Genomic DNA, 12092 nt, shown 5'->3' with positions numbered 1-12092 from the left:
TAGATATTTCATTGACCAAAATTTCAGTTCTGAGGTTGACAGGCTTCGTCTGTATTTAAAGTTTAGCTTTGATAACATCTCACTGATAGCCACATGGGTATGTTTAGCCATATTTAGCACTGTTGGAAGCTTCAACAGTCGAAGAGGAGACTTATGAAAGCTGGAATTTACTATATTTCTGACAGCTTCATCAATTGCACTTCTATATTTTATAAATAGATCGAGTTTTTGTCTCTACGAAGGAAAATATTTTGAATTTTAACAGTATAGAAGAGTGTCAGTTATTCGGAATAATTGATGTCAGATCTCTTCCGGATAGCCAAATTTTCCAGATAATTTTTTCAGTAAGATTAAATAAATTTAATCTTACCTTACAATTAAATTAAATAATTAAGATTAATTAAATAAAAATAATTATAAACTAATCTCAGAAAACAGAAACATCCATCCAGGCATTTTTATGATTTTTATACAAAACAGGAAAATTAGAAAGATTTTTAAATTCTCTCGGTTTTTTCGACTTACCGATAATGAGTACGGACAATCTGTGCGTCCAAATGACATTTGCACACATAGCAATTGTAACTCGCTATTTTCTCATCTTAAAACTTGGTGCAGGCATTTCTCTTTTAGTGGCTAGGGTTTTTCTCAATAATGCTATCCATAAGTCCGTCCCATCAACATTATAAACATTTTCTTTCTCATAATTTGCTTAACTGAAGCAAAGTTACTTTTAAAGGACACCGCTGTGGATTTGTCTGCAGACAGTTTCACACCTTGAATGTCTAGTTCATGTATACCATGTCTCAGTTTAAAATTTTTCAGCCAAACCTGTGCTTGCCTTAAAATCTTCATTACCTCTTAATTTCCGATTAAAATCCAATGCTTTTTCACACAACATTGGGCCAGACACTGGTTCACCTAAATTTCGCTTCTGAAGAAAACAAAAAAATAAAGTGCACTCTCTAAAACGGAATTTTCAGGTTTCAACATTGTCTTTTTCCTGCTAGAACCTCTTTCACTATCCAAAATCAACACAAATTCTGTTATCGCACTGGAATTTTTCTTGATGTCATAAATTGTTGGAAGTCCCCACATTAAACTCTTTAGAGAGATTTCCTAAATTTTTACCTTTTCCAAATCTATTAATAATTTCTGTTATTTGTTGCAATGTTAAAACTATGCATTTTCTTTTCGTTCACATTTTACCAAAAAAAAATCAGAAAAATAATAAATCACACAGTTTCGGGCTGATATTATTCTTACTGAATCTGCAGCTAAACTAATCTGAAATTCACTCGTTGTTTCCGAGAAAAATGGGTAATATCTGTGCTATTTTTCTAAACCACATTTCTGAAGGTCACATAGAATTCTAGAGATCAGAAACATAAAACAATAAAAACAATTTACAGTTTTCAGTTTATTGGACTTTTTGTTTGTACAATCTGTTATAAATGGGTTGTTGTTGTTGTTGTTATTTGGTTTTTAAGAGCATTAGCAACTAAGGCCATATTGCTCCGGGATATGCGGTGGTCATTCCCTGACCTTTCGGCATCCTCCGTATTTGGTGGTGACGGGCTCGAACCCCAGTCTAATCAAGAAGCGTGTGCTACGCACTGCTGCTCCTTCCCACCTGGCTACGGAGGCGCCTACAAATGGGTAGTAAACTCAATCTTTCACTTATTATAATCAAAATTCAATTTTCAAACATGATCACTATAACTGGTGCTTACTGTACAACCATTAATAAAAAAAAGAAGAAAGATCAGCCTTTCAAATTATTCCGGATAACTGACATTCCGGATAACTGACTTGTGGATAGCTAACGTTCTACTGTATATTCTTTCTTCTTGGTAGCATTGCAGCAACTTCAAACTTATACAAAAAGTATGAGTTACCATCTGCAAAAAATAATAATCAATAATTTTATTAATTGTTAATTAATAATAATAATTATTATTATTATTATTATTGCTCTGATATTATTTCTCCCTGACTGGGAGATTCCACTCCGTGACGGGTATTGCTACCAAGTATACAGGGTGGTTGTAATGTCTGGTGTTACTGTCGGTCGAGGAAATCTCTGACTATCCTACAGGTGTTCAGGATTGCGACTTTCTGAAGTTCCTTGTAGGTGTTCTCTGGGAGACCTATTGCTGCTAGGCTGCTAGGTAGAGTCTTTGGTACCATACAAGTGGTTGACACGATTACTGGGACGGTCAATACTTCTTGCATATGCCACATTTCCTTGATCTCATGTCTCAGGTTTGTGTACTTCCTAATTTTTTCCTCATGGGTTTTCAGGACATTGCTAGTGTTCAGCACCACTATGTCAATCAGGTAGGTAACCTTTTCCATCTTGTCCACAAGGGTTATGTCCGGTCTGTTGTGTGGGATGGTCTTATCCGTTATTATGGCGCAATCCCAGTACAACTTGTGGGTTCGGGTCTCTAGTACTGCCTGGGGTTCGTACTTGTAATATGGTACACTTTCTTTGGTCAACTGGTATTTCCTTGCTAGCTTCTGATGTATTATCCTGGCTACCTGGTCGTGTCTATGAGTGTACTCAGTCTGAGTGATCACCTTGCACCCCGCGGTGATGTGTTGGATCGTTTCTGAGGCCAGGTGGCATCGTCGACATGTGTCATCTGACATTCCGGGCTCCTTTGCAATGTATTTTCTATAGTTTCTGGTGTTGATTACCTGGTCTTGGATGGCCAGCATGAATCCTTCAGTCTCGGGGAAGAGTGTCCCACTTGTGAGCCATGCATTGGAAGCAATGGTGTCGATGTGATCTTGATAGTGTCTGCCATGGAGTGTCTTCTTTGCCCCTCTTTCTAACTTTGTTTCTTTTAGTGTCTGGGCGGGAGGGGTTTTGTCGCTTAGGTTGAGTGGGGTATACCACTTATCTATCTTCCTTATGGCCTGGTGGAGTGGTGCTGTGTTGTTCTCGAAGTAATCCTTCAGGTTAACTATCGCTGTTTTCTGTTGTTCTATCAGGTGTATCAGGCCCCTTCCTCCCTCTTTCCGAGGTATTGTTATTCTCTCCACTGCTGACTTTGGGTGGTGTTGGCGACACTTGGTCATCATTGTCCTTGTCTTTCGCATGATATCCTCTAGCTCGGTGTTAGTCCAATCTATGACCCCGAATGTGTATGTTAGTACCGGAGATGCATAGGTGTTTATGGCTTTAACTGTGTTCCCTCCATTCAATTTTGCTTTCAGCAGGCTTCTGAGTCTCTCGTGATATTTTTCGGTCAGGCACTTGTTGATTTCCTTGTGCTCTAACTGCTCAGCCTGCATTATCCCTAGGTATTTGTAGGTCTCTTCTTCTGTCATAGCTTCGATCTCTTTACCAGTCAGCAGCTGGTAGTTTCGTCCAACTAATTTTTCCTGGTGCAGTGTGTGGATCTTGCATTTGTTTAGGCCAAATTCCATCCTGATGTCCGTGCTGAATTCTTCAGTGATCCAGAGTAGTTGCTGGAGTTTCTTCTCGGTTGCCATGTAGAGCTTGATGTCATCCATGTACATCAGGTGGGTGAGGGCGTACAGGTTCTTTCTTCCTTCTTTGAGGTTATATCCATACTTGCTGCCGTTGAGCATGATGGATAGCGGGTTGAGTGCTAGACAGAACCATAATGGGCTCAGAGCATCTCCCTGAAAGATTCCTCTCCTAATGGGGATTGGCCTGGTTGTGATGCTCTCGACCTTAATGGTGGTACTCCATTTTGCCATTGTTGCTCTTAGGAAGTTTATCACTATTGGATTGACCTTGTAGATCTTCAGGGTCTCTATTAGCCAGCTATGAGGTACGGAATCAAAGTCCTTGTGGTAATCAATGTAGGCCATGTATAGGTTGCGGTGCTTCTTGAAGGCTTACTCCATAACTGCGGCATCTATGGTTAATTGCTCCTTGCATCCTTTGCTCCTCTGCTTGCATCCTTTCTGCTGTTCGGCCATTATGTTCTGACTCTCTAGGTGGTCTGATATCTTCTTAGTTATGCAGCTGGTCAGGATCTTGTATATCGTTGGGAGGCATGTGATTGGCCTGTATTTTGCCAGGTTTCTTGTATCTTCATCTTTAGGCTTCAGATATGTGACTCCTTCAGTGAGAAATTTCGGGATTGTCTCTGGGGTGCTTATCATTCGAGTGAACTGCTCTGCTAGGTGCTTGTGTGTGCAGGTGAGCTTCTTGTACCAGTAGTTGTGGATGTTATCAATTCCAGGCGTTCGCCAGTTGTGGGTGTTTCTGATCGACTGTTTTACTTCTTCTTCTTGAATCTCCCACTCTCTCATCTCTTGTATGTCCTTCGTTTTCTTCCGTTCTACTTCTATCCAGGGTGCTCTGCTGTTATGTCTTACTTCACTGCTCCAGATATTTCCCCAGAACTCTTCGATCGTCTTCTTCTCGGGTGGTCCGTTTCCTGCTTTCTCATCTTCACCCAGTTTCCTGTAGAAGGCTCTTTGGTCCTCATCAAAGATTCAGTTGTTTATTTTCCTCTGGGAGCTCTCTTTATATCAGTGTAGTCTCTTGCTGAGTGCGAGGAGGTTCTGCTTCAGTGTGTCCAAGTATTCTCCTATTCTCTGATTTCTGTTGTTATTTGGTTTTTAGGAGCATTAGCAACTAAGGCCATATTGCTCCGGTGCGGTGGTCATTCCCTGACCTTTCCGCATCTTCCGTATTTGGTGGTGACGGGCTCGAACCCCGGTCTAATCAAGAAGCGTGTGCTACGCACTGCTGCTCCTTCCCACCTGGCTACGGAGGCGCCTTCATCTGATTTCTGGTCTCATGTTTGCTGTGGACGCTGTCTCTCTTGAGGATGCTCTTCACCTTTCCAATCAATTTGCTACTTCTGTTACCGTGTTGGTACTGGGTCAACTGAACTATCTTGACTCTTAATTCTTCTATCTTCTGATGAAGTCTTCTTTCCCAAGCTGGCGGTTCCTTCTGTTTTCAGTTCTTCTGCTGCTGGTCTCTCGTTTTTTTCCATTAATCCTAGTGGCTGCTATGGCAGCACAGTATACAGCTGTGTGGATAGCTTCCAGCGTTGCACCATTGTTGTCAAGGTAATGTGGCATTATTTGCCAATTCAGGTGGTCTGTTACTCTTCACAGGATTTTATTTGGCCTCTGCTTAGGTATCACATGGGTTCTTGTGGGTTCCATTCCTTCGAATTCTGTTAGGGCCTTCTTCCACTCTTCTTCTATTCTGGATAGCATGACGTCATCTCTTTCCACTTCAGCTACTCTGGGTTGTATTTCTTCTTGCTGTTCCTCCTCTGGTTCCATATTGACCATATTCTTTGTGCTTTGTAGCAGATTGCTGACATCCTGCTTGATTTTTTCCAAGATGGCAGGAGCTATTAGGTTCTTCGTGACGATGGTCCTTCTTTGGTCTGCTAATAGATTCAAACAGCTTAATAGATTCTTTAAAGATACCGAATTTAAAATTGTGGCCAGGCCAATACGGAAATTACACACAATACTGAACAATCGCTCGGTTCTTTCCGCGTTCGCAACACAAATTAATGATCTGGTATACAACATTTCTTGCGGTCATTGCAACTCGTCTTACCAAGGTTCAACGCGATTTTCTCTGAATATTCGTGTAAATCAACATGAAGCCCCAGTTCATGCTTCTCGTTCAGCTGCGTCAGAATTAGCCTTTCATGCCATTAACGAAAAACATACTTTTTTATTTAACGAGGCCAAAATACTTAATGTTCCATGTAATTATATGCGACTATTAATTGCAGAAACCGTAGAAATTAAATTACACAAGAATTCTGTTAATGTTCAGCGACCATATTTGATCTCCAATGCATGGATCTTTACGCGCATGCGCGAAGACAAGTTTCAGGTTCAACCCTATACAGTAATTTTCATTTCTGTGATCACGACATGCAGTCGAAAAGCATTGTCAGTTTCAAGAAGGAAAATCGTTTTGAATATTTTCGTTAGATTCTTTTTAATTTTTAACTGCGTTAAATTGATTTTTAATTATTTATTTTTTACTCTAATGTAAGTTTTCGATTTTTTCGTTTTAATTTCTGGAGAGTATCATACGGAAGTGTTCTACGTACTATATTGAGGTAAACTCCTCTTATTATTTTACAAATATTAATATCAACGTAGAATGTATTGAGTATTACAGCTCTGATTCATACTGTATAATAATAAGAAGAGACCCATTGTCCCAATATAGTTTGTATATTTGTAAACAGTTTAGTATTTTGTAAATATTTTAAATATTTCTATAATTTATAAATATTTTAAATATTTCTATAGTTTGTATATATTGCAGTTCTGCTCTTTCAGATGCAACAATATTCCTCATGCATTATGGAACCCGAGGCAAAAGGCCTTTTCCTAAGTGACCTAGGTAAACACAGGTAAATAATTACATAGTGATATTTATTTGACCTTGAGAATGCTGAGTGGTGGGGGTCGGGTACCCAATGGGGGAAGAGGGATGTGAGTCATGTAGTACAAGTGGGCGGGGCAATTATGTCACTACAAATGCACATGTAAATAATTATGTAAGTCATTTCCTGATTAGATATAGATCAGTGTGTTTCAACAGGTGTAATTTACATAGAAAAGATTTGACTTACTCCATCATATGGAGGTGATTATTCCCTTGTATAAGGCGGTATAAGGATCTTATTCGGTAAATAATATCGGTATATATTATTTATACAATCCTTGTATAAGGATTGTATAAGGCGGAGGAATAATCACCTCCTTTAAGGAGATGATTATTCCCTTGTATAAGGCGATGATCAGGCCACACCTAGAGTACTGTATACAGGTCTGGAGGCCTCATTTCAAGAAGGATGTAGAGATGCTGGAACGAGTACAGAGAAGGGCAACAAGATTAGTGAATGGAACAAAGGGGTGCTCTTACGAAGAAAGGCTTAAGTTTTGCAAATTACAGTGTCTGGAGACTAGGCGAGGTGATCTGATAGAGGTGTACAAAGCCTTGAATGGTTTGAGCATGCTCAATGCTGATGAAATTCTTCCTCTTGCTCAGAATAATCACCTGAGAGAGCATAAATTCAAATTGAGGAAGGACAGATGTAGGATAGACGTGAGGAAATTTGCCTTTAGCCAGCGGGTGGTTGGTTGGTGGAACAGACTTCCATCCCTTGTCGTGGAAGTTGATAGCATAAATAAGTTTAAGGCTCAGCTGGACAGGTATTTCGAACGAACAGAGGGGTGAAGTGGAAGTGGTTATTTTTTATTTATTTACTAATGCTAATATCTCTAATTTTAAGCAGAAAAGCATATGCGGAAGTTGGTGAGCAAAGTGAGCAGCTCCCTAGTACTTATTAATATTATTGAAATTTATTACTATTATTTTTATGTAGGTCTCCCAGTGTGATGGAGGCCTGTTCATTTTGCCAAGTGCATAGGGTGGTTGGTTGTGTCCAGTTACTATTATTATCATTATTATTACTGTTGGTTGAGTAACTCTCTTACTGTCCTACAGGTGTTCAGAATCGCAGCTTTCCACGTAAGTGTTCTCTGGGGGGACACTTACGTGGAAAGCTGCGTAAGTGTTCTCTGGGGGGACCTATTGTTGCAACGTTCTTATGGAACTATCTGGCACTATGCCGGTGGTTGACACAGCAATCGAGATGGTCATTACTTGTTTCACATGCCACATATCTTTGATTTACTGTCTCAGGTCTGAGTACTTCCTGATCTTTTTCTCGTATGTTTTCTAGAGGTTGCTGATATTGGGCACCACTATGCTGATCAGGTAGTTAGCCATTTCCTTCTTGTCGATGAGGGCTGTGTCTTGTCTGTTATTAAGGCATGGTCCCGGTATAGTCTGTGAGTAGAGGTCTCTAGTATGCCTGAGGCTTGTACTTGTAAACTTTCTTTGATCAGCTAGTATTTTTGTACTAGCTGCTGATGTATTATCCTGGTAATCTGGTCATGTCTGTGAGCATACTCCATTTCGGAAATCACCCTGCATCCTGCGGTGATGTGCTGGATGGTTTCTGGGAGCAGGTGGCATCAACGCATGTGTCACTGTTGGTCCAGGTCCTTGGCAATGTATTTCCATGCTTGCCATCTAAGATCAGATCAACACTAGTTCCTAGTGTTGATCTGATCTTGGATGGCAAGCATGAATCTTTCGGTATTGGGGAAGGGCCTTCCTCATGTAAGCCAAACACTGGAAGCCATCTTATCTATGTAGGGTTGATGGAGGTCACTGTAATGTTTGCCATGAAGTGTCTTCTTTCCCATCTTTTTGTCTTTGTTTCTTCTGTCTGTGTGAGTGGGTAGTCTTCTTGTTGAGGTTCAGTGTTGTGTGCCATTTGTCTATCTTTCTTATGGCTTGGTAGATCGGTGCTGTGCTTTCCTGGAAGTAATCCTGTAGGTTCTTAATCACCTTCTTCTCTTGTTCAATGAGGTCAGTCAATCCCCTCCATCCTCCTTTATGGGCTATGGTTAGTCTCTCAGTGACCAACTTTGGTTGGGGTTGGCAGCTCTTAGTCATTATTATCCTAGTCAATCTCATAATCTCCTCCAGCTTAGTGTTGATCCAATCTACGACCCCGAAGGAGTATGTTAATACTGGGACTGCATAAGTATTTATGGCTGTGACCATGCTCCCCCTACCATTCAGCTTTGATTTTAGAAGGCTTCTGAGTGTCTGATGGTATTTCTCGGTCAGGTGAGCCTTGATCTCCTTGTGTTCTAATTGGTGTGCCTGCATCATCCCCAGATATTTGTATGTCTTCCTCTGTCATGGCTTCAATGTCTTCACCAGTCTTCAGCTGGTAGTTTAGTCTGATTAGATGTCCTTAATGTAATCCATGGGCCTTGCATTTGTCTAGACCAAATTGCATCCTGATGCTAAGCTCTTCAGTGATCCAGAATAGCTATTGGCGTTGATTCTCAATTGCAGCATAGAGTTTGATATCATCCCATGTACATCAGGTAACAGAAAGGTATACTGGTTCTTCCTTCTTTTACAGTATATCCGTGCTTGCTGTTATTGAGCATGGTGGCAAGTGGGTTGAGTGCTAGACAGAACCATAGTGGGCCCAGGGCATCTCCCTGGAAGATTCCTCTTCTGATGGATATCGGTCTGGTCGTGATGTTCTCGACCTTGATGGTGATCCTCCATTTTGCCATGGTTGCTTCTAGGAAGTTTATCAGTGGCATGTTGACGTTGCAGATCTTCATTGTCTATTGGCCAGCTAAGGGCCCAGAGTCAAAGCCTTGCGGTAGTCGATGTTGGCTATGTACAGGTTGCGGTGCCTCTTTAGGCTTGCTCCATAACTGCAGTGTCAATGGTCAATTGCTCTTTGCATCCTTTGCTCATCTGCATCTCTTTGCATCCTTTTGCTGCTCAATGATGTTCAAGATGTTCTGCCTCTCCAAGTGGCCTGATATATTCTTAGTTATGCAGCTGGTCAGCATCTTCAAAGACGGATAATGTACTTTGTGGGATTTGTGGTGTCTCTGTCCTTGGCCTTCGAGTAGGTGATTCCTTGAGTTAGAGACTCTGGGACTGTGTCTGGCTGCATTATTATCTGGGTGAACTGCTCTGCTATGTACCTATGTATGTGTGTGCAGCTGAACTTCTTGTACTCGGTAGTTGTGGATGTTATCTATTCCTGAATTTCCCCAGTTGTGGGACTTCCTGATTGATTGTTGTACTCCTTCCTTCCAAATCACCCATTCTATCATCTCTTGTACATTCTTGGTTTTCTTCCTTTCTAGATCTATCCAGGGGACATGGCCATTATGAGTATCTTCGGGTTACTCTAGAACTCCTCGAGTGCCTTCTGGCTGGGGGTCCGCCACCTTCCTTTTCCTCTTGTCCAAATTTTTTGTAGAAGGTTCTCTGGTTTTCATCAAATATCCTTTTGTTTGTTTTCCTCTGAGCACCCTCCCTGTAATGGCAAAGTCTTTTACTGAGTACCAGGAGTTTTTCCTTGAGAGTGTCAAGGTATCTTCGATCCTCTTATTATAGGTCTCGTGTTTGCTGGGGATGTCATCTTTCTTGAGGATGGCCTTCACTTTTCTGATCAGCTTCTTAGTTCTGTTAGCCCATTGCTACCGGGTCAGTTTGCCTCTTCACTCTTATCTCTTCTACCTTCTGATGTAACCTTCTTTCCCAGGCTGGTAGTTTCTTGTTTTGTGTTGTTTCCTTTCCGTTCATCCTGGTGGCTGCTACAGCAGCACAGTAAATGGCTGTGCATATGGTGTCTAGTTTTACTTTGTTGTTGTTGAAATAATCCAGTATTATTCACCTACTGTGGTGGTCTGTGACTTGCCACGGGATTCTACTGGGTCTCTGATTCATTATTATGTGGGTCTTTGTGGATCCATTCCCTCAAATTCTGCTAATGCTTTCTTCCATTCTTATTCTATTCTGAATATCGCGATCTTGTCCATTTCCACTTCAGCTACTCTGGTTTTTTTTTTCTTGTTCTTGCTGTTCCTCCTCCAGTTCTGGTTTCATTGTGTCCGCATTCGTTGTTGGTCATCACATCCTGCTTGATTTTTTTTCAAGGTTGCAGGAGCTGTCAGGTTCTTCTTGACAATGGTCTGTCCATGGTCTGCTGTTCACTGTTCAGTGACCTGAACAGTCAAGAACCATTCCAACCACTACATGTGTGGTTTCATCCTGTACATTGTCATGTCTTTTTCTAGCTTTGTTACTTTGTAGTATGTTCATAAGACGAAGATATTCATTTCGATGCTCCACTTCATGCATCGGCTTCTTCCTTTCTGGGTATTCACTAGCAGTTAGCACTGCACTTCCAGATGGTTGGGTTAGGTGGTCTTGCCCTTCAATTGTGAGAGCCATGTGGGAGACAGCACCACTCACTCCACTGTCTCCTACTTCTCGAGCGACCCATCTGCCTAAAGCAATGTGAGTGATTTTATCCTGCACCACACTCAATGTGGTATGTTAAATATTTCTACAATTCGTTTTCATTCAGTCGTGGAGGTGGATCAGTTTTAGCTTTGGCATCCAGTGGTGGATGGTAGTGACACCGGATGGCACCACTCTCTGCCTCAGTCATCACTTTGACCTTAGGGAAGGTAGTTCTGATGAAGCGACTTTCACAATTTTTTTTTCTCCTTCCGACCACAGGTTTTTTTTTTTTTTTTTTCCACAGTGGAATTCGAACCAGGTCAACGATATTGGAAGTCTGATGTTGTAACCACTGGGCTAATCATGCAGCTATTTATTATCATCATTCTGATGGTATTATTATGTAAGGGAAGAGGTCGATAAAATTATTTCAGACTATGATTTTTTAGTGTTTCTCACCAACCATTGAAGTAAAAACGAAAGACGGAAGACCAAATTCTTAAAATTTTTAATATTTACAATAAATTTATTTACAAACAAAACAAAATACCATATTACTGATGATAGTAATTTTAAAATAAGACAACTGTGATATACAGTAAATATACAAATACCGAATTTAAAATACAATAAAATATACTAGGTTAAAAGCGCTAAAATATTTTAGCGCTTTTAACCTAGTATATTTTATTGTATTTTAAATTCGGTATTTGTATATTTACTGTATATCACAGTTGTCTTATTTTAAAATTACTATCATCAGTAATATGGTATTTTGTTTTGTTTGTAAATAAATTTATTGTAAATATTAAAAATTTTAAGAATTTGGTCTTCCGTCTTTCGTTTTTACTTCAATGGTTGGTGAGAAACACTAAAAAATCATAGTATGAATATACCCAACCCCAGAGGCCTATTTGAAGAAAATTATTTCAGGTCGGCAATTTGACTTCATTCAAATACAGAAATGGATTACCAATAATTACCTAGAAATTACCTTTGAAAAAACTAAATTACTACTAATAAATACTACATTCTCATTGTTGCTTACATCAGAAGTTTAATTTGTGTTCCTGTCAACCCATAAAAACCAATCTGTCAGTATCAATATCTAGGATTAAGGATTAATCATTCTCTAAATTGGAATATACATATTAATTACCTGAATAGGAAGAAAAAATTTTCTTTATTTCTCTTTTATCACATTTCACATATTTTTACTTTATCAACAAGAGGTTCTTTATAT

General features: G+C 40.0%; 1 protein-coding gene across 1 annotated transcript in view; it reads right to left on the bottom strand.

Annotated features, from left to right (window-relative positions):
• Nucleotides 1-12092, bottom strand: part of LOC150089465 (uncharacterized) — a 1372165-nt gene that overhangs the window by 1286589 nt on the left and 73484 nt on the right. The gene's annotated exons all lie outside the window — the stretch shown is intronic.

This window comes from Mastigoproctus giganteus, chromosome 2 (genome assembly GCF_048544385.1).
Source record: "Mastigoproctus giganteus isolate SK-2022 chromosome 2, ASM4854438v1, whole genome shotgun sequence".
NCBI classification, from domain to species: domain Eukaryota; kingdom Metazoa; phylum Arthropoda; class Arachnida; order Uropygi; family Thelyphonidae; genus Mastigoproctus; species Mastigoproctus giganteus.
Note: the sequence above shows the minus strand (reverse complement) of the source record. Positions and strands in the feature narration are given on the sequence as shown.